The sequence below is a fragment of the Elaeis guineensis genome, chromosome 3 (assembly GCF_000442705.2).
Source record: "Elaeis guineensis isolate ETL-2024a chromosome 3, EG11, whole genome shotgun sequence".
In the NCBI taxonomy this organism is placed as follows: Eukaryota; Viridiplantae; Streptophyta; class Magnoliopsida; order Arecales; family Arecaceae; genus Elaeis; species Elaeis guineensis.
In genome coordinates this window covers 12,800,995-12,823,878 of record NC_025995.2, presented here as the reverse complement: position 1 = coordinate 12,823,878, position 22,884 = coordinate 12,800,995, and the positions used below count along the sequence as shown (strand labels likewise).

The 22,884-nt window shown below is 35.1% G+C and overlaps 1 long non-coding RNA gene across 1 annotated transcript; it reads right to left on the bottom strand.

Annotated features, from left to right (window-relative positions):
• Positions 1–7,948: 7,948 nt before the first annotated feature.
• Positions 7,949–8,335, bottom strand: LOC140856071 (uncharacterized). Its single transcript, XR_012139471.1, has 3 exons — positions 8,261–8,335; positions 8,060–8,176; positions 7,949–7,978 (listed from the first exon to the last, which is right to left on the bottom strand). It is a non-coding gene; the product is annotated as an uncharacterized lncRNA (long non-coding RNA).
• Positions 8,336–22,884: the final 14,549 nt, after the last annotated feature.

The window sequence follows — 22,884 nt, the reverse complement described above, 5'->3', positions numbered from 1 at the left end:
TGAGGCAATTCTCCCTCCTTCTCTCCACCAAAAATCGCCTCCTTGAAAAAGGATTTGTCTGTGCTTTCTCGCATTGCTTGGCGTGGTTGGAACGTGCCCTAAAACTTCACCGTTCATTCAAAATCCACTTCTTTTCTCCACCAAAATTCTTCTTTACTCTTTTGTGATCCCTCCTCCACTGAATTCAAGTCTTCTTGTCTGCTACTTTATTGGATATGGCTCCAAAGATGAAACTTCCCCAAAGGAGGAAATCAATCCGAGAGCCTGAGGAAATTGTCCGAAAGAAAAGGCATGCTCAGTCTTCCACTGTTCCCAATCCAGTTTCAGTACCTGCTCAAGGTCCCTCTCAATCCTCCATAAGCCCCAGTGTAAATCTTCTTTCTGATAGAAAAGTAGAAACCGGGAAAAATATAGATTTTCGGTTCTTTGAGAAAGAAGGCTTTACTTTTGCTACCAAGATCAAAAATCAAGGATGGGAACTTTATTGCTCTCTTAAGGAAGTCACCTATGTTGATCTAGTCAGAGAGTTCTACCAGAACCTAAATTATGGAAACGGGTCTGTGACTTCAACTGTAAAGGGGATTGACATCTGTTTGGATTCTAGGATATTGGGAGAGATACTTCAGTTGCCTAGTGAAGGATACTCATATATGGAACTCCCAATTAAAGAAGAAGGGATCAGAATTATCTTAGGAGAAGATTTTTCAGGAAGTTTAAACAGATTGGAAGCAAAGCTACTGTCCATTAAGATGAGGGTCCTGCATCAGATTGTGACAAAACTATTCTTTCCTAGGAGTGGTAGACATGACTTACTATCTGACAGAGATGTATGTGTCATGTTTCATATCATCACTCAGACCCCCCTAAACCTCCCTGCACTTATGATAGAGGCCATGAGAGAAACTTTGAACAGATCCAAGGCACACTTGCCTTATGGTATGGCCCTTACTAGAATTTTTAGGAGGTTTGGAGTTAGCTGTGAGGGGGAGACACCCACCAAGCTCTCACATGTGGACACTTTCAACCAACACAGCCTGCACCGAATGGGAATTACAAAGACTGTTGGTGGTTGGATCAAGGGCTCTGAAGAAAGAGCTGAGGAAAGAGTTGAGGAAAGAGCTGAAGACAGAACTGAAGGCAGAGTAGAAGAAGAAGGTCCATCTTCTCCTGTACATGATTTCAGGGCAGCTTCACCAGATACCCAGTTCATTCCTGATACTGAGGCTGGCCCTTCTGAGTTTACTAGGATGCCCACACCAGTGTATCAGCCAGAGAGCAGAGCACCTCCATCAGAGTTCAGACTGGCTGATGATCAGATCGAGCATATATCTCAGCGTGTGGCTTCTTTGTTGTCTAGCTAGTGGAGTAGTACTTCTTTTGCACCTGGAGCTACTTCTTCTGATCAGACCATTACTCCCCACATCTCCACTGTATTTAGATGATTTCAGATCAGTCCGTCAGGATACAGCAGCTTGAGGATACAGTCTGGAGACTTACTGGCAGAGTTCTTGACTTGCAGGGGCAAGTTCTTGCATTGGCCCATCCCCAGCCACAGGAGTCTACTATTGAGGTCACAGACCTCACTGCAGAGGCTGGAAGGCTCAGAGGAGCATTAGAAGGTGGATATGAGCTACTGAGGAAAGAGATCAGAGGATCGAGTGAGCATGCTACCACCCAGTTCACTGCTCTACTTCAATCTGTTTCCAGAGCACTGAACGTACTTGATTCTATCAGACTCATGGTATCAGCCCTAGTATCTCAGCGTTCTCAGCCTCCCAGTTCATCTCGTTCTCCTACTCGTGGCAGAGGCAGACGGGGTAGAGGACGCACTTCTGATCCATCATCTTCTCATACCATATCTGATGACTCCGATCCATGATTTGTCTTGATCATTGACTTATCTTGATCTTTACTAGGTTCTAGGAGTTAGTATCTTGTTCTAGGATCTATACCTTGGGGCCATGTATTAACATTTAGCTGGTTGAATTTTATGTATTGAAACAATTATGATATTAATGAAATCATCTTTTACCTATATCTTTGTAATGATTATATTTTGGTTATATTTCAATCTCTGATACATCTATTGAAATATTATCTTCTCCTTGTTGTTGTTTGCTATTGATAATTGCTATATTAAGGGGGAGCAAACATCTGTGAAAAACTCTAAAGAGGAAGAAATTAAAGAATATTTTCAGAAAAGGAAAAGAAAGAGTTAACTATGGTTGATGATGTCAAAAAGGGGGAAAATTAAAATTAAACAAAAATTGAAATTAGACAAAAAGCAAAACCCTAAATTATGAGAAAAAGGGGAAGAAATTAAATTAAAACAAATATTGAAGAAATTAAATAAATATTGGAGAAATTAGACAAAAACAAGGATTGAAAGATTAAACAAAACTTTGAGAAATTTTGGTATCAAAATTTGGTATCAGACAGAACTTTAACAAAAAGTTATCCATCAAAAGCAAAATCATGAGTACAATGCAAATAAGTATTTTTTTTTATATAAGCTCTGATATTCAAACTTGCTTTTGAAATTTTACTCACCTTGATACATCAATAAGAAATTTGTTTTACTCTGATACATCCTACAATTTCTTTCAACTTGATCTGATACATGATAACATTTGATCCGATACAGTGTGAAGGTTTCTCTAATATATTATAACATTTGCTCTGATACATTATAAAATCTTTTCTGATATCATTGTAAAAATTATTTTTGCTTTGATACATAGAAAAAGTTATTTATCTTCTCTTGCTCTGATATATCTTGAACTCAAAATGATCTAATACCCTTTTCAAATCTTTAAGAAAATGGACAAACTATTTTTGCATTTATATTACATGCCAAAAAAATCATACTCTTTTCAAGCATATACACCTATAATGGATTCTTTTCAAATTAATGCATTAACATAAATATTTTTGTTCATATGTTTTGTCATCATCAAAAAGGGGGAGATTGTTGCTCCTAGATTGATTTTGATGATTACAAAGCAGATTGAAGGGATACAAATGATTTTAAAATGAAAAAGTCCTTATGCTCTTCAAGGGTAAAATTATAATTTCATTAAAATCCTAATTTGATAGTACCATTTGGTAGAAAAATGATTTGAAATCTATTGGTAAAAATTTCATTGTGTTTGGACTTATATTTTTGAAGTTATGAAGGTTTGAAGTGCATGAGTCGACTCATGAGTCAACTCATGGCACTATGAGCTGAATGGCACGCAAAAAATTCCCATGGCACGCTGGATTTTTGACTTGGCACGACCTGTGAGTCGACTCATGAGTCGACCCACAAGGCATGAGTCGACTCATGAGTCGACCTCTGCTGATTTGAGCCTAAAAATCCAGAAATCAGACCTTCTGGTCTGTGCAACAGAAGTCGACTCATGAGTCGACTCCTGATGCATGAGTCGACTCATGAGTCGACCCCTGCGACGGGAAATGTCAGCAACGGCTATTTTTTTGCCCGTTTTAATTACCATTTATGCTTCCTAAAAATCCTCTAACGGCTCTTTATCTGCCTAAATTGTTTTCTCTTGCTTCTAATGCTACAAAATGCTTTAAATGATGAAAGAAATTGCAGATTAAATAGCGGATCAAACATGAAATCAAATGTGAAGAGAAAAAGAAGAAAAAGAGAAGAACAGAAGAGAGGATCCAAAATTTGCAAGAAAAAGCCTGAGATCAACGAAATATCCATAGAGAAAAAGAGAGAGGATCCACAATATACCAGAGAGATTGTGAAAGAGAAAAGGAAGATCTTTCAAGGAGAGAATTCTTCACGCCTATCGTTTCAACCTTGATCTAGAGATCGTTCAAAGCTTTCAAGAGATCTTCAATCAACAATCAACCTCTTCTCAAGCGTTCAACCGTTCATTCATCTTGAGAAAATCTGAAAAAGGGGTTCTTCATTTGAGTAAAGCTTTTATTGTTATATTTGCTCATTTAAGGAGCTGTTATTGTATTCATCTGTGCTCTAAATATTCTTACTCTTTGTGAGTTTTTGCTCTTGTTTTTGGAGGATTTCCAAAACAAGGAAAGGTTGATCCGAACCTGAAATCGGAGTGTTTTGGGTTTGCTTGTACCCGGGAAACAAGTGATCTAGCTTGGGATAGCTAGGGTCGGAGTTTCCGACGTCTTGTATTCTAGCTTGGGATAGCTAGTGTCGGAGTTTCCGACGTTTTGTATTCGGGTTGAATACAAAGGATAGTGGATTGAAATTCCCAAGTGGGATCTTGGGGAGTGGATGTAGGTGCAAGGTTAGCACCGAACCACTATAAATTCTTGTGTTTGTGGTGTGCTTTATCGCTTTATCTTATTTCTTTATTATATCCTTGCAATACTACTTTAGGTAATTAATATTGATTTAAAGCCATTGTTTTGTTCTTCATAAGTTATTTGTTGGGCTTAAAATTTTTAGAAACCCAATTCACCCCCCCTCTTGGGTTGCATAGCTGGGCAACAGATGATTATAGAAAGACTTTCTTCATTGTGGCCACGTAGATGCCCAGCTTGTACAGATATCCAGGTGGACTAGAAGGATGATCAGCAATCAACTGGTTCCTCGGGATGCTAGCTCTATTGCAGAATCTTTGTTTGATGGAGAACTATCTCAACTCTTGAGATTAAAGCAGAACCACTTCTTCTTCTTCAAGAGAGGAGAGAGAGAGGCTAGGGCATGGAGAAGAGAGGAGGAAGAGGCTTGGGTGGCAGCCTAGGGGCTAAGGGAGATGAATCTTGGGCATAGGAACTCTCTCTCTCTCTCTTGATGCTATGGCCACTTATTTATAGGTTCAAAATCCAAAGTGGCATCCCAAGCAAACAAGAAAAATTTTCTCCCTAGCAAACAAAGAAAATTTTCTCCCTCACAAACAAGGAAAATTTTCTCCCTTCAAGAGCCCTTGATAGCTAGGACTCTTGGAAAGAGAATCTCAGTTGTGCCGACCCATCTCACAAGCCAACAACCTCCCATATAGGGCTTGGGTGGCTAGGATTTTACAAACCCTAAAGGTTGGCACCCCATACTTGCCTCTTTTGCTCCTTGTTGTGGCACCCTAGGAATCCTAGAGAATGGGTCCAGTTGACTGATCTAGGATCAAGTCAAATAGGTTATGTAATGCACCCAAACTCTTTTGGTTACATATGACATTGACCTAGATTCAATTAAACCCAAATTTCTATTTGATTTAATTTAAATTCTATCATAATTAATTTGATCCCATTAAATTAAGATATGTAACATTTGCACATTAGTCCTCCTCAAATCTTTTTACTAATATTTAGCAATTAAGTCTTTGTTCTTTGTAATAATTATAAGTTAGTCCAATCATCAATCATATTGATAATTTAAATTTCAACCATCTGATCAGTCTCAAACTCTTTATGTGTGTGATCCCATAGATTTTATTCTATTTGATAGTGAATCATATTATGATCTTCATTACAACATCATTAAAACTGCTTTCAATGGATTAGAATACTTTCAATTCTTTTCAAGTAAGAATCATGCAATCTATCTGATTCTGTATAGACTCCACAATCCATCAGCGACACCTAGTAGTATTTGGTAGTAAGCCAACAGAATGGAATAGAAAAAATCTCAGGTATAGTTATCATATGATACAATCCTTCTATCAAGATCTCGACTAGATGGAGATTATGGATAACTCATCAAACCACAACATCTGTTATATATAAAATTTACTTGACTTGAGTTCCTAATGTGAAGTGCGTGAAAATTTTTTTCAACTATTCACTCTATCCTAGCCAAGACCTTCTAAACTCAGTCTTATAAAGTACATAAGATCATCTTCTTATCTATCAAGGATGATAGATTCCATCTTAGTGTACACCTATTACTACATTGAACCTACTATAGCTAACATACAATATAGGGATCCATATGGATAGGAACCGAGTTTATGTGTAGTCAAACTATAGTAGCTTCACTATGAACAGTCGAGGCACCTCAAGTCTGAGGACTAGTTACACCACTATAAGATCGAGTAAGTCACCGATGTGTGAGTAGCCATTCAAGTGACTTTTTGTAATGGTCATGCTCGATGCCTTTATTCTCCAATAAATATCTGCACTCTCACACTACAAGAAATTTAGTTTTTTGTGACAAGCAATATTGTCACTGAAACTTGAAATATTGTCACTGATGAATTTCTCTGACAACAAACTATTGTCACTAGCCGGTCGCAATTGCTTCATCACTAAAACCATTTATGACAACTTAAATTTTTTGTCACTGAATCATTTCTTTTCTGTGACAATAGAGCTTGTCACTTAATGTACTTTTTGCGAGGAGTTTCACTTGTCACTGAAAATAAAATTTGTGACAACTTAACTTGTCACAGAAATAAATCATTCTTGTCACAATGTAATAACGTAAATTGATTTTGGGACAATAATGACTCTGTTTAGTGATAAAGTTTCTTGTCACTGAAATAGCTTAAAGTGACAAGAACTTTTGTTGTCACTGAAAATAAAATTTGTGACAACTTAACTTGTCACAGAAATAAATCATTCTTGTCACAATGCAATAACGTAAATTGGTTTTGGGACAATAATGACTCTGTTTAGTGATAAAGTTTTTGTCACTGCAATAGCTTAAAGTGACAAGAACTTTTATTGTCATGGAAAATCTCATATGTGATAACTTGTTATTGTCACTAAAATTTAGTGTATATGACTACAGAAATTCATCTCATTCACAAGCAAACTAAGAATCCAAATACATCTTTCTCAATGTTTGCATTTCAGTAGATATCCAAAATAAAAGTCACAAGATAGTACCAGTAGTTCATAAGCACTCCATATGCTATTTAATTGATCAAAACCAACAGTACATGATCCAAGACATCCAAAGAATTTTCAATTTCACTGTTTGAAATTCGACAGGACATCCAAAATTAATTTAAAAAAAACACTGACTAGTACCTATAGTTCACAAGCACCCTACATTCTACTTAACTGATCAAAACTAACAGCCTATGATATCCATATTTTCAAATTGAAGCTAGTTGATGTACTCCCATAATGCCAACAGAAGTAGCTGCCCATATTATTCCTGCATATAAACAAGGTTTGGATTAGTAAATGATTGGCTAGAATAAAGTTTTGAGTAATTAAAGTCTAGCAACCTCTAGATAAGCAACAGATTATCCACTAAAAATTTTTAAAAAAAAATAAGGCAACTTTTTTTGCATATAATTTGTAAATTTATACCTCATATTGAAAAGTTGAGACAACAAGAAAGGTTTTCAATCCATGTTTTCAATGGATTACACAAGAAATGAGCTCAGGCATGTTAGCAATTAAACTTCTAAAATAAAAAATTAAAAAAAAAAGAATTGACTATATATTAAGAATCTCAATTCAAAGTTGCCATTCCTAGAATTATAAAAAATTATGGATCTCACACTCTTAGAATGCAGCACTATACCTAAGTATACTATAGCTGATTGGTTGTTGTTTATATTCCTCTCTTATAGATCATTGAAAACAAGAAAAAAAAATATCATATTTAACTTTTCTACTTTCTTAAAAGTAAAAAATTCTTACTTGATCAAGGTTCATGCATTGAGGAAGATGAAGCTCTTGATTGGGAGAAAGTTTTAAAAAAGGCAGCAAAGCGAGCTTGGATCATAGCATTAACTTTTTCATTAACTTGTTCCTCCATTTGAGCTTGAATCTCAGCTCTAACCTCATCTTGCAATTGAGCTCGAACATCTTCTCTAATGCTATCCACCAACGATTCCTTAGCTTGTTCGACAGCTCTTTGAACCTCTTCTTGTACATTTTTATTATACCTAACTCTCTTAGATGGTGCCTTCTTTCCAGCACCTTTGCCATGAAAATAACCAGACTTTTGGCCAAGTACTTGCAGTAATATGTCATCACGAGTCATTTGGGATTCATTCTCAGGTGTTTGTTGAACAACCTCCTCAAGTTGTTCCTGCAATAGATTATCAAAGATTAGATGCCAAAATAATGCATAATGAATTTTAAGAACAATAAGAAAAGTTTTTTAACTAACATGGATCTCCTTGGATTTAGGGTCAGACCATACTAATTCTCCTTCTTTATTTTTCTTAGTGTGCTGAATCAACCAAACCTGATCTGGTGGTGCTTTTTCACCTGTTTCTGGGTCCCTCTGAAATGAATCACAAAAAAATAAGTGTTTTATTTAGAAGTTCCTAAAACTATGTTAAATCTTCAATTTATTCTAAAAACTTACAGTTGATTCTTCAACTTCAGCATAAGATCGGGTGCCACATGTATGCTTAGTAACTAGCTTTGCCCTATTTGCTGCATTTGGCTTGCTTACTTTCTACAAACAATTGATACATGCAACTAACATCATCTATAAATCCAAAATGATGATGTATATATTTTAAATATAAATTAAATTTTAATTTGTAAAAACCTGAAAAGCATCAGAGTTGAAGTATGCCATCATATATTTCCAATCTTCTGGAGTAACATCTTCAGGAATATTAGCCAACCTCTCCTCATCAGTTCTAAATTTTTTATATAAATCATACAAGCAATTTCTCCAACCTCTATAAAGTCGTTGCATGGTGGCCAAGACAAAAGCACATAAACGATATTCATTCCTATCATCTTCCATCTTAAACTTCTCCTAGAAGACACAAACAATGTAAATTGTATGTTAATATATATAAATAGAAATAAACAAGATACTAAAATCAATCATAAATATTTAATTTACCTTTATTTGTAGCCACATTCGCTCACCTACTCTATTTGCCACATCTGGCCAATTTTTTGCAGTTAATGGAGCTTGTGTCCTGACAACATAACCATGAAAATTGACAATATCTCTAGCATTTTCTCCTACTGCTCTTAGTATATCATGAGGGATGCTAACTTTCAATGGTCCATTCTTTGTTCTCATATCAACCTTAATACATTTGTAACGCCCACGCACATTCTTACTTGAAACAGTTGCTATAGAAAATAAATTACAATTAGTATAACTAAATTTAAGTAGAATAAATTAAAAATTTCAGCTATAAATAAAATATTATTATACCAGCATTACTACAATGACTAGAAACTCTTGGTTGAGTTTGAAGTTGCTGTCCATGGGATTGACTTGGCTGTAATTCAAGCATCTGGTCTTGGTGTTCATTTGTCTGCTGGTTTTGTTGGTCCCAAAGTTGTGCCTCTTCTTGTGATTGATTTCGCCGCAGCCTTTCTCGATGAGGTGATGTAACTTCATTTGTTTGAAATCTTATATCAATAACAGGGCATTGTCCTCATCCACCAATTCGTGCACCTCTTCCTCTATATCTAACCATTTCCTAATAAAAATAATAAGCAAGCTTTTTAGTAAAAGTTCAACTAATTATCAGCAACATCTACTAAATGCACAAAAAAATATGAATATGCCATCAGAAGATATAAAAATAACATGAACATAATAAAATAATTTAAATTAAAATACCTGTTGGTCATCACATAATGTTTCTTCTTCCAACATGATAAAAAATAAAATTCTAATTACAAATCGGCTAATCATCAGGACTATATTCATCAGAACTGTATTCATCATGGTTGTTTTGATCATCTGTTTCACTTTCAGCTTCTTCTTCTATCTTATCATCATTAATAAAATCATCTAATGTCAGATTCTCTCTATTTGTGTCATTGTTGGGTGAAAAGCTTTGTGGTTGAAGATCATCTCGATGTAGCGCTCCTATCAACTCATCATTGTTCATGACTTGGCCATATTGAAAATTTTGTTCTTGTTCCTCTTGTTGGTAGACATCATCTTCGATCAAACTATCATCATCATCATCATCATCTGCATCATTATCTACAGATGGCACATCATAAGCATCACGTGGATAAGTTTTTACCACAACAAGCCAATTGCTATCAACTAAATCTTCTACATAGAACACTTGTTGAGCTTAAGAAGCCAACACAAAAGGCTCATTGGTGTTCAAAGATCCATGGATATTTATGCTTATATATCCATAGTTGTCAACCCTATATCCTCGTCCCAATCGGCCAACATCCCACCAGTGACATCTGAAAAGAACTACTTTTTTATTTCCTACATACAACAATTCAAAAATATCTTCCAACACTCCATAGTATTCTTTATCAGCAGATGTATCATCTCCTTTTACAAGCACTCCATTATTCTGACTTTTTCGCCCAATTGCATGATCTCTTGCATGAAATCTGAATCTATTGACAATGTAAGTTCCATATCTATGAACTATTTTGAACGGTCCAACAGCCAAGCTTAGAAGATCTTCACTTGCTTTGCCTTTAGCTTTAAGCTTTGAAACCTATTTAAGATTAATAAATTAAGCCATTATTAGCATAAATAAAAGTAACTTAAAGTATTTACCTATATTATATGATACCTACACGTTCATAAAACCAATCTGGAAATTTCTTGTGATGTCTAGCCAGGACATTTCTTGAGCTCACCTCTTCCAATTCTTTTTTATGCTCCCTATGAATGACATAATTAATCAATAATAAAGATGATTGAAGTAGAAACAAAGTTCTTTGAAGATTTTCATAATAACAAGATTTTATTCTTACTCAATATATGGCCAAACTTCCTCACAGTTTCGAAGAACATATGCTTGAGCTTGTGTAAACTCCTGAGCATTAAGCTAATAAGACTTAAAAGCTCCTTTTGCACAGCCATCTTTGGCAAAGATTGATAGTCCTTGGTATGAAGTAGCTCCATCATCATTTCGTGGGACTCGATTAAATTTTGTTTCAACACTATTCAAATACCTAGAACAGAATGTAAGGCATTCATTTGCAAGATAACCTCTTGCAATTGACCCCTCTGGACGAGCTTTGTTTCGGACATAAGACTTTAATGTTCGCAAATATCTAGATTCAAAAGATATTAACTAAGTCAAAAATAATACAAAAAAAAATTACATTTAAGTTTCAAAAATTTAAGGATTACCTTTCAATGGATACATCCATCTATATTGGACCGGTCCACTAATTTTAGCCTCGCTTGCCAAGTGAATTGGTAAATGAATCATAATATCAAAGAAAGCTGATGGGAATATTGTTTCAAGTTTACACAGAGTCATAACAATGTCATCCTCCAACTGTTTTAGATCTTGAACTTTTAACGACTTTGAGCATAAGTTTCTAAAGAAGTTACTTAGCTCAATCAATGGCTCACAAACAAACTTAGGCAATAATCCCCGAATGGCAACTGGAAGTATTTGCTGCAAAAGGATATGATGGTCATGGCACTTTAAGCAAGAAATCTTCTTCTCATTTATATTCACACATCTTGATATGTTAGAAGAGAATCCATCAGGGACCCTTAGATTAGATAAGAAATTACAAAAGGCTATCTTCTCTTGTGGGGATAATGTATAAGTTGCAACTGGCATCTTCAATTTACCATATTCAATATAAGGATGAAGATTGTGCCTAATATTTATATCTACAAGGTCAAAACGGCCCTTCAATGTATCTTTTGTCTTTCCTTTTATATCCAGCATAATTCCTAAAATGTTAGAAGAAACGTTTCTCGTAATATGCATCACATCAAGATTATTGCGCAATTTCAGATCCTTCCAATAAGGCAATTGAAAGAATATACTCTTCTTCCTCCAATTGTAAACATCATTAAAATCATCACGCTTATGCTTTTGACCCTTCCCAAAAGTAACTTTTTTTAACTTACGCAGCTGATCCAACACATCATCACCAGTTAGTACCTTAGGTGCATCTCTATATTCACATTTTCCATCAAAAGATCTTTTATTACGTCGCCATGAATGATTTTTGGGTAAGAACCGACGATGCCCCATGTAACAAATCTTACTTCGTATTGAAAGAGAGCAAGTGTCTTTGTGGCAACAAGGACAAGCTAGTTTTCCTTTAGTCATCCATCCAGACAAATTACCATATGTGGGAAAATCATTAATAGTCCAAAGGACAGCAGCATGTAAGTTGAAATTTTGTCATGTATGAGCATCATATGTCTCTACTCCTATATCCCATAACTCCTTCAACTCTTCAATTAAAGGCTGTAGATACACATCAATGTCATTTTCGGGGCACTTAGGACCTGGAATAAGAAGTGTCATCATAAAATAAGGATCTTTCATACACTACCATGGAGGTAAATTATATGGAATCAACTCAACTGGCCATATACTATGAGGGGTAGACATATTTCCAAATGGTTGGAAGCCATCACTTGCAAGACCAAGCCTAACACTCCGAGGATCTGCAGAAAAGGACTTGTACTTATCATCAAAGGATTTTCAAGCGAATGAGTCAGCTGGATGTCTTAATATGCCATCATTTATCCTTTTCTCCTCATGCCATCTCATGTCCTTTGCAGTGATTTTAGACATATACAACCTCTGGAGTCTTGGTTTCAAAGGAAAATAATGTAAAATCTTGTGAGGGATATTGCGCGTTCTGCCTTGATATTTCCAGCGGGATAAGTTACATACAGGACATACGATTGCATTGGCATGCTCTCCCCAATATATAACACAATCATTCAAGCATGCATCTATTTTTATATGTTCAAGTCCCAAATCCTGAATAAGCTTCTTAGCTTCATAAAATGAGTTTGGAACTAAGGCACCATTTGGAAGAACTTCCTTAAAAACCTTCAGCAACTTATCCATTGATATATCACTCCAATTATTTGAACATTTTAAATGGAGTAACTTCACAGCAAAGGATAATTTGGAGACCTTGTCACATCCAGGATATAAATTTTTATCGGCATCTTTAAGCAACCTGTAAAAGGCTGCTGCTTCCGGATTTGGTTCTTGGGGTTCATATCCTTCATTCACATCATCTCTTTCAACATCAGTATTTATGAAAGCACATGCATCATGAACCATTCCAATTAAGTCATCATAATCTGTATTTTCTTCCTCATCTAAATTGTCTCTACCATTAGCATTGCATTCCTCTAAATTTTCCTCAATTGTCTCACCATGATAAACCCAATGTTTATAACTTTTCACAATTCCATTTCAGATCAAGTGAGCCCTCACTTCATGTCGGCCCTTAAAGACTGTATTTCTACACTTAGTACAAGGACATCGTATTCTATCACTAACAGTTGGCTGACCAAAAGCAAAGTTAAGAAACAAATGGACTCCATTTATATATTCCATACTTGCTCTGTCATTAAGTTTCATCCAGTTCTTATCTGACATTATGTCTTGCACATTATAATAGATAATAAAATAATATCAATTATAATAAAATGAGTTGTTATGGTAAAACTACAATCAGCAGGTAGCGTAAGAATTAGAAAGATAATTGAACATAGAAAATTGAGGTTCGTAAGATGCTTATTTTAACAACAAATATATAATTTAAAGCCCTATATACAGTAGTTCATATTCATATCATCAATAGAACAGAGCTCCATAAATTGAATCGAAAAGTCTCAAAAAAAATTATTCTGCCCCATGTGAGAGTTCAGAAAGGTGGAAATTAGCCTACTGCAAGTCTCACACCATGGATTCAGTATCATATTCATATGGATAATATCCATAAGCCAATTCATGAAGGAAATGAAGAGGTATAAATCAAAAGTTTGAGTAGGCCAAAGAGTTCAAACCAAGGGGGAAACGGGATCTAGACAAAAATACACAACCATCCTTGCCATGCTCGATTTTAAACTAGCTAAACGAATTAGCACCCAGTCCTTTCTGTCACTAGCTTGATCTGTTATTTATATTTCTCTTTTCAGAATAAAGGTGTCATGAAGAAGTATTGTGGGTGATGTATGATGGTGAGCGAAAGCTATAAGGGAGAAAGAAAGTCTACAAATAATTTCCTCCATTGGTTTTGCTTTGCTTGTAAGCTAAGGGAGCAAGAAAAGTTTACTTCAAAAAAAAACAAAAGGGAACAAGGAGAGTGTGCCAAATCATCATTTGCTTCGCTTGTATACAATCATACCTGCAAACATATTATAAATACAGAGGACAACCAAATAAAATTTGTAATCAAGGTTTATGTAACCATTTTTTATGAGGTGTCCATGCTAATAAATCACTTCCCAAAGTAGGTTAGGGAAGGATTTGGGTCCAAATATCTCATAAAACAACCAAGAACCTTTACCAAATAGATAAGTTGGTACCTTTAACTAAATGAAAAAGAAAAAAAAAAGGTACCTCCAATTTATCCTCACTTTTAAGGACCAGGGGAGGGTTGGCTATTGAAATTTGCATCACCCGAGTGGTGCCCCATCTTACTTCTAGAGCAATCACAAGGAGAGCAGTACCCATTCTCTCAGATTAATCAAGCAGAAAATTATTAATACAGTTGAACTATTCAATCAGTCTAAGCTTTTGTATGGTGACATTCCTCCATCCTATATATATTCTCCTGTATTTATTCAACCCATATCACACGTCTGGATCTTACATCTGAGACTCACTGCCTGATGAACAGATTGGTATCATATTCATATTATCATGAGAACACAACTCCATAAACTGATAGTTAGGAGCCAAAAAAAAATGGAGCTTGGAAGTCTGACACCATGGATTTAGTATCATATTCATATTATCATTTGAATAGAACTCCATAAATTGAAAATAAAGAAACCAAAGAAAAATCTTTTCAATCAAAAATCCCCAAACCCTACAAAATATCATGCTTCTACCCAGATTAGCTCTCCAAAACCTCAAGCTCACATCGCTGCAACTCACATAAAATCCCATATCATCGGAACCTCAAAACCCCTCTAATATCCTTAGATGCTCTCCTTCTCCATAGATCTCCAAAAATAGATAACGAAATGAAAAGAAAAAGATGCAAAAACCAAAGGAAAATGATCAATCTATGAGGGAAAAGGGCATACCTTTGATTTTTTCTATCCGTCCTCTGTTTCGTCTATTTTTTTGATGTTTTCCCTAGATTTTCCTCTATTTTTTATGAGGCTTAATCAAGTGGGGACGCTTGGAGTGGCCAAATGGGGAAGACGAGGGGTTTTGGGCCTCTTTCCCATGAAACCAAGAACAACGCGCGAAGATTGGTTTCTCAGCGGCAGAAAATTTTTCATTAAATGAGCATTAAAAGCACTTAAAATGGGTTAAAAATACGAAACAATCCCGTCACAGGGGTCGACTCATGGGTCGACTCATGCCTGGGGGTCGACTCATGGGTCGACCTCTGTGGAAAAATATCAGAAAATGAGAAGAGAAGTACGGTTATGTAAAATTGGCCTAAAACCCGCAGAGGTCGACTCATGGGTCGACTCATGCCTTGGGGGTCGACTCATGGATCGACTCACAGGGTGTGCCAAGTTTGTGCCATCCAAAAATTCAGTGTGCCAATCATCTCATATGCCATGAGTCGACTCATGGGTCGACTCATATTTTTCAAACATGAATATCTTTCAAAATACAAGTCCAAAAATAATAAAATTTTCACCAATGGATCACAAATCTTTTGTTCTATCATTTGATGCTTTCAAATCAAGATTTGATAAAATTATGATTTTGCCCCTGAAGAGCAATAAGTCTTTTTCAAGCGAAAATCAATAGTACCCCTTCAAATACTTTGTAATCATCAAAATCAATCCAAGGAGCAACAAGAATGGGCATATCTATACAAAAAGACTTTTGGTATTAGAGCCGGGGTTTTGAGTTCTAACTTTTAATATAGTATGATGGCCTCCTCCAAATCCAATCCAATGTGCACCAGAATATTTTCTTCAATAGAGTTATCAATTAGAAGGGTGCCAGTTGTGAGTTCTCTCACATCACTACTAATAAGTGTGAGGGTTTCTGGGATTGAGTACTTGTGAAGAAGTGGTAAACATGAAGGAGATGAAACGTTTCGTTTCTTCTTCTTCTTCTTCTTCCTCTTCTTTTTTTTTTTTTAGAGGGCAAAGAAAGGGCTTCCAATCAGGGGTTTGGTGCTTAATATTTTTTTGTTTCAGTGACGAGTAAATATTATCATTGAATTTTTTTCTGTGACAAAAAAATATTTTCTATGACAAGTAATTATTGTCACCGATGCCTTTTAGTGACAGAATTTTAATTCTTGTCACGAATAATATTTTATTTTTCTAACTAATATTTTAGTTTTTTGCACTTTTATTTAGTGACAAGTTCTAGTGATAAGAAAAATTTTTTGTCACCAATAATTAATAATCTATGACAAGGATATTTGTTTGTCACTAAAATAAATCAATTGATGCTAATCAGTGACGAGCATGATTTCTTGTCATAGAATATTTATTTTCAGTGACAAAAATTTTCTTTGCCACAAAATACTTGCCACTATAGATAAGATTTCTTGTAGTGTCACTCCAGTCTCCCCACATTATAGAATCAAGGCTTACTATTCTAAAGAGAAGTGACTTGTGCACTGATCAGATCAATCATCATCCCCATGATTATCCATTGATTGAAAGTATTTAAAAATTAATCATTAATGACACATATCTTAAATTCTCAACTCTTGACAATATGTGTCATCATCTTATTAATTCTTTGGATGATTTATAGATATTTAAACATAACATGAATGAAAAATAATTTAATTTTATTAATTTTAAAAGTATAATTATAAAATTATGTCTCTAGAATGTTTATAAGTGTCAGTCTAATTGGTTTCTAGAGCATACATCTAACAATCTCTCACTTACACTAAAGTTAATTGGTCATTAATCTAAGTCCCATCTTCTCAATGTAGGCTTCAGTCTTCTATTAGCTTAGCAGCTTAGTGAGCAGATCTGCCATATTATCTGTGGAGTCCACTCTCTGAAGCTTGATGTACTTCTTAAGATATTCATGAATCAAGTGGAATTATTACTCTATGTGCTTGAACTTCTGGTGAGACCTCGGTTGCTTAGCCAGAGCCGTGGCACCATTATGTTGGATTTTCTCTGGTGCGCATGCATGTGTCTTTCAATTTTTTTTTTTCAAACAATGTAGTGGAATTGAAGATTAAAACATCTTTTAATCTAGAACATTCATGCACAAGAATATAACATACAAGATCTACTCCGTACGCTGAAATTAATATATATTGATTTTATGCTAAAATTGAATATGTGATCAGATCATATACCTATTTCGCTAATCTTTTCTTCAAATCTGAATCTGAAAGAAGATAGGTTCTCCTTTAGCTATGCAAGTGTTCGACCTCTATAGATATCCACTCAAGATCTGTCTGGATCAGCCCTCTATGGTATTGATCTTTTTTCTCTAAGAATGATCACCCTGAATCTAAATGAAACCTAGATCCTTTGATCAACTCTTGATCTTTTCTTAATCTTTTTCTTTTCTCCTCTTCTCTTGGTCTCCTTCCCTTGATTTGGAAACAACCAAGGACTTGAAACCAGCAAAGAAGAGTGACCGCCTGACACTTTTTGGGTGTTGGATTTGATGGACGCCCAACACCTTTGGGCATTGGAACAAAAGGGGAGGAAGAGAGGAGGCATGGGGCTGATTGGAGGCTTGGACCTTGCTGATTTTCTAATGCTTAGAACCTTAGAAAAGGATCATTTAAATAGAGGAGAGATTTGAATCCTCTTCAAAATCAAATCAACTCCATAGTATGAGTCTTACTCGCATTAGGACTCCTTGTATACCTCTATTTTTTACCATGCCTAGGAGAACCAAGGGGGCGCCAACACTTGGCACCCTCTAGCCCTCTATCTCACATGCTATAGGGAAGAGAAAGTGAGCCCCTCCTTCTTTCACACCATCATCATGTGGGTGCGCCCATTTGCTTAAATCAAGTGGTGCCCTACTAAAAACAATCAAGGAATTGATTAGGGATTTGAACCCCTAATGCATATGATCCAAAACCATAGACAGCCAACAATTGGAGTCCAATGAATCTAATTTATTTAAATTTTTTGTAGGTAATTAACTCAAATTAATTCTTATCAAATAAAAAATTTAAGTTTAGAGAAAAATTGAGTTCAATCTTGTGCTAGCAAGGTTATCCTGAACCTAATAAGATTTCTCCAAATCTAATTAAAACTTCATAAATCTAATTGGTTAATCCAGATCTAATTCCTTTGTTGTGTGACTCCATAAGTTTCATTCTATCCGGTAATAAGATATACCATGATCTCTATCATAGTATAATTAAAATATTTTTCAATGGATTGGAATAATTTCACTCTAACTCAACAAGAATTGTCAATCCTAAACAATCCTAGTGAACCCTCATAATCCATCAGTGATACCTAGTAGTATGTAATGGCAACCAGTAGAACCCAAAAAAATCTCAAGGTGTAGTTTTCATGTGATTCAGTTTTTTTATCATGAGTGACTAGATGGCAGGTCATGGATAAATCGTCAAACCTCATTATCAGTCATATGATAGATTCGATTGCTCAAGTCTAATTACGATTCTTATGAAAACTCTTTTCTATTAATTACACTACTGTGGCTATAGATTGTGGACTTAGTGTCTCAAATCTTATAGGACTACTCTTTTCTATCAAAATCAATAAATTCTATCTAGATGCATATCCTACTTCTATAGTGGACCAACTGTTGCGAATATCCACTGTAAGAACTCAATGAGACTATATTTATATATTAGTCAAACTCCAATAGTCTCACTATAAACAACCATACCATCGCAGATCAAAGAACCATTCACACAACTACAAAATCAAGATAATCACTGATGATGAATAAAAATCTACATGATCTCTCATATGGTTACGCTAAATACTAGTTATTCTCTAACAACCATCTGCACTCATACTCAGTATCTCTACACTATAGACTAGAGACTCATATATCCTAAAAGAAGTGATCTGTGCATCGATCTATCCAAATTGATTACCATCCTCATGATGATTCTATGATTGAAAGTAATTTAGGAATTACTTATACATACCTCTAATTCCAACACCTTGAGAATATATATCGTAAGTATTAATTTTATGGATGATTCAAGGATACATCACGCTTGAATGAAATAAAACTTATCTTTTTATTGATCAATTAATATTTTAAGTATAAAATATATCTTAGAGTTATTACAATGTATTAGTCATATTGGCTTGTAGGATATACATCCAACAATCTTCCATTTGGACTAAATGAAAAAAAATTCATCCGATCATATCGGATGCTAGAAAGATAGAATAATTAGCAATTAAAATTTTATAATACTTATAAATTCTCACCTTGATTCACAGTGAAAAATAATCAAGGTTGAAGAAGCTCCTCGATCAATATGCTTCATGAGATCTAGATGCACGGATCCTCTACTTCACGTGTACGCCAAATACTGTAAGAGAGAGGATGAACCTCTTCTTCAGAGAGGAAAAGAAGTACCTTTGAGATCTGATCTCAAGGCTTTGGAGCAGCCCACATGCCACCATGCCAAGAGGAGGGAGGACACCTAAGAAGAGAGAGAAGTCCAGGGAGAGAACATGCCCAAAAAAAAGGAGATGCCCACACCAAGAGGATTCTCCATGCCAAGCCTAGGATTGATGATTGTTTCTCTTCTCCTCACCCTCCTTATATAGGCAAGAGATCCTAGATCAAATCAAGCTCCTTTGGGTGCTAGGAAAAGGGCTCTCCATATTTGAATCAAATCTAAATTTTCTAAAGCACAAGAAATCCTAATCTAAGTAGGAGAGGTATCTCCTTTTATTATGGTGCACACCCAAGGAGAGGGGGCTATTTCCAGCCCCTTTCCAACCACCTTGGCTGGCCCATATGGTGAGAGAATGATTGAAAAAAGTGACTAAGTAGGATCAAATCAGATTTGGTTCAAATTTAGATCAATTCGAATCTAATTCGAACCCAATTCGAATCAATTTCGAAAAGATTGCTGATCCAAATCCAATTAAGATTCTTATTCAAGTCTAATTTGATAAATTAATCCAATCAAGCCTTAATAAAATTAAGTCTAATTAAATCTGATATAAAGTAATTAGGACTCAACTTGAATCTCTTATAATTACTTGGATCATTGATTTGATTTAACTCATCCCTAGAATCAAACCCGCATCTCATGTGCAGTGCTAGCTGAACATAGTCAGTGTTTAATTTGTATGATCTATCACTTAATTCTTAATTAAGTTAATCTATATGTTCAATCAAGTCTCATACTTTCAAATTGAATACATAAATATTCGGTCAATTCTTTTCTAGATTGTTTGACTTTTGTGTGTGACTCTATATGTTCAAACACTAAGTCGGTAGCATAGGAACACCTTCCTATACTAATCGAAGTGATCATCTAGTAATGAGATCCAACATCTAGATAGGTCGAATAATTATAAAACAATATTCAAGAACCTCGATATATGGTTACTGCATAATTCATCTTTTTGATCCTAATGCTCAAGGTGACTTAGGGTTTAACTGTCAATCCTGAAACAGTCATCCACATCGTATTTTAATTTTTCAAATCTATCACATGGATTACTCTGATCAAGATTTTATTAAACTAAAATATAATGATGTATTAACTCCTATAATTCAGAGGGATCAATCTCATCTTGATCCACACATAGATTTCGTAAGTACTTGACTGTACTCAGTAGCTTTTCATCACTGCATTAGAAATACAGGTAGTCTGGTACCTAAGCATAATGAGTTGCTTGCAAGTCACTATGGTGATCTCAGGTCTAGGGACACTTATATCCATATGTTTCGTGAGCTGCTCTTGACAGCAGTGCACTCAGCAAGTGAGTCACTTATTTAGCGATGATGTACTCTTACATCTCACCTATATGCCATATCAGTGTCTCTATAATTTTTGATTATGAGGATAACCAATCTATATGATATACAATGACCTACACTTGATAAACATCATTATCCTATTAGCGATACATCATTTGATCACAAATATGTTTAAGAACTATTTGATAAATCCTCCTTTATCGATCATAATATAGTTCTAAAGACTTTATCACAACACAAGAGTTTTAATAATGAAGATGTTCACCTTGTGATGAAAATATCATAATAATTTTATTCATTTATCAATAATTTATATATAAAATCTAATTATTTATAATAAGCTAATTGACTTTAGAATATAATTTCTAACAACTCATACTTAAACTAAAGCCAACCGAGATAGTATCTTATACCCATCTTCCACTTATGATCATCGAATGTTTTGATCCCGAGAGCTTTAGTGAAGGGATCGGTCAGGTTTTCTTTTCCATCAATCTTTTTCAAATCGACATTACCTCGATCCATGATTTTATGGATAAGATGATAGCGTCGTAGAATTTGTTTGGTTCTATAGTGGAACTTGGGCTCCTTTGCTTGTATTATGGCTTCAATACTACACAATATTGTAAAACTGGACCATCAATAGAGGGAACCACTTCAAGTTCAGTGATAAATTTCTTCAACCAAATAGCCTTCTTTGAAGCATCAGATGTCGCAACCATATTCCTCTTCGCATACTAAGTCAGCCACCGTATGTTGCTTGAAACTCTTCCAGCAAATCATTTTTTTGTTCATAGTGAACACGTAGCCCAATACGCTTTTGTTGCCATCGTGATCTGACTAAAAATTGAAATTAGTATATCCTACAAATTTTAAGTCAGTTTCTCTATAAATAAGCTATTGTTCTTTAGTATTTTTTAAATACTTAAGGATTGTCTTCATAACCTTCCAATGATTTTCTCTCAGATCAGACTAGTACCTCTTCACTACTCCTAATGAATAGGCCTCATCCAGTTTCATACACATCATGGCATATGATAGATCTCACTATCAAAATATATGAAATTCTACTCATACGCTCTCTCTCCTAAGGGATTGTTGGATAATCTTTTTTGAAGAGAAAAATTTTTTAACCTATCGGTGGATAGCTCTTTTTGAAATTTTCATACTGAACCATTTCAACATGGTATCGATGTACGTGGATTGAGATAATCCAAGCACTCTTCTAGATCTATCTCTATAGAGCTTCATCCCTAGAATATAGGATGCTTCTCTCAAATTATTCATAGAGAACTACGATGATAGCCACAGTTTTACACTTTGCAAAGCTGGAATGTTATTTCCTATTAACAGTATATCATCCACATATAGTACAAAAAAGATAACTATAGAATTGTTAGCCCATTTGTAGACACAAGGCTCTTCTCCATTCCTAACGGAGTCATGTATTTTGATCATCTAATCAAAATGCATATTTCAATTCGTAGATGCTTGCTTTAGTCTATAAATAGACCTATTTAGCTTGCATAGTTTAAATTCATCTGAGAATGTGAACCTTCAAGCTACATCATATATACCTTTTCTTCCAGCTCTCCATTAAGGAAGATGATTTTGACATCCATTTATCAGATCTCAAAATCTAAGTATCCTGCTATCACAAGCATGATCCAGATGGACTTGAGCATTACCACAGAAGAGAACGTCTCATCATAATCAATATCATAATGCTAACGGTATCTTGTGATAATTAGATGGGCTTTATAGTTCTTCACCTTTCCATCCGCTCTCCTTTTCTTCTTGAAAATTTATTTACACCCTATGTGTTTAATCCTTTCGGATGGATCAACCAGTGTCTATACACCATTGATCTCCATAGACTCCATCTCGAATTTCATAGCATCAAGCTATTTCTGAGAGTCGGGCTTTTGCATAGCATCCATATAGGTGATCGGATCCTCATCATTCTCATCTAGTTCAATAGGATCACCATTCCAGATCAAAAAATCATAGTATCTATCCGGCTGTCATGATACTCTACCGAATCTCTTTAATGGTGCCTCTATAGGCTCTAGATTTGATTTTTCAATCAAAAATGACTCTGTATGTGCCGGTATTTCTACCTTATAAACTTTATTAAGTTTGATTTTAGTGGCATTAGTTCCTTCTTCAA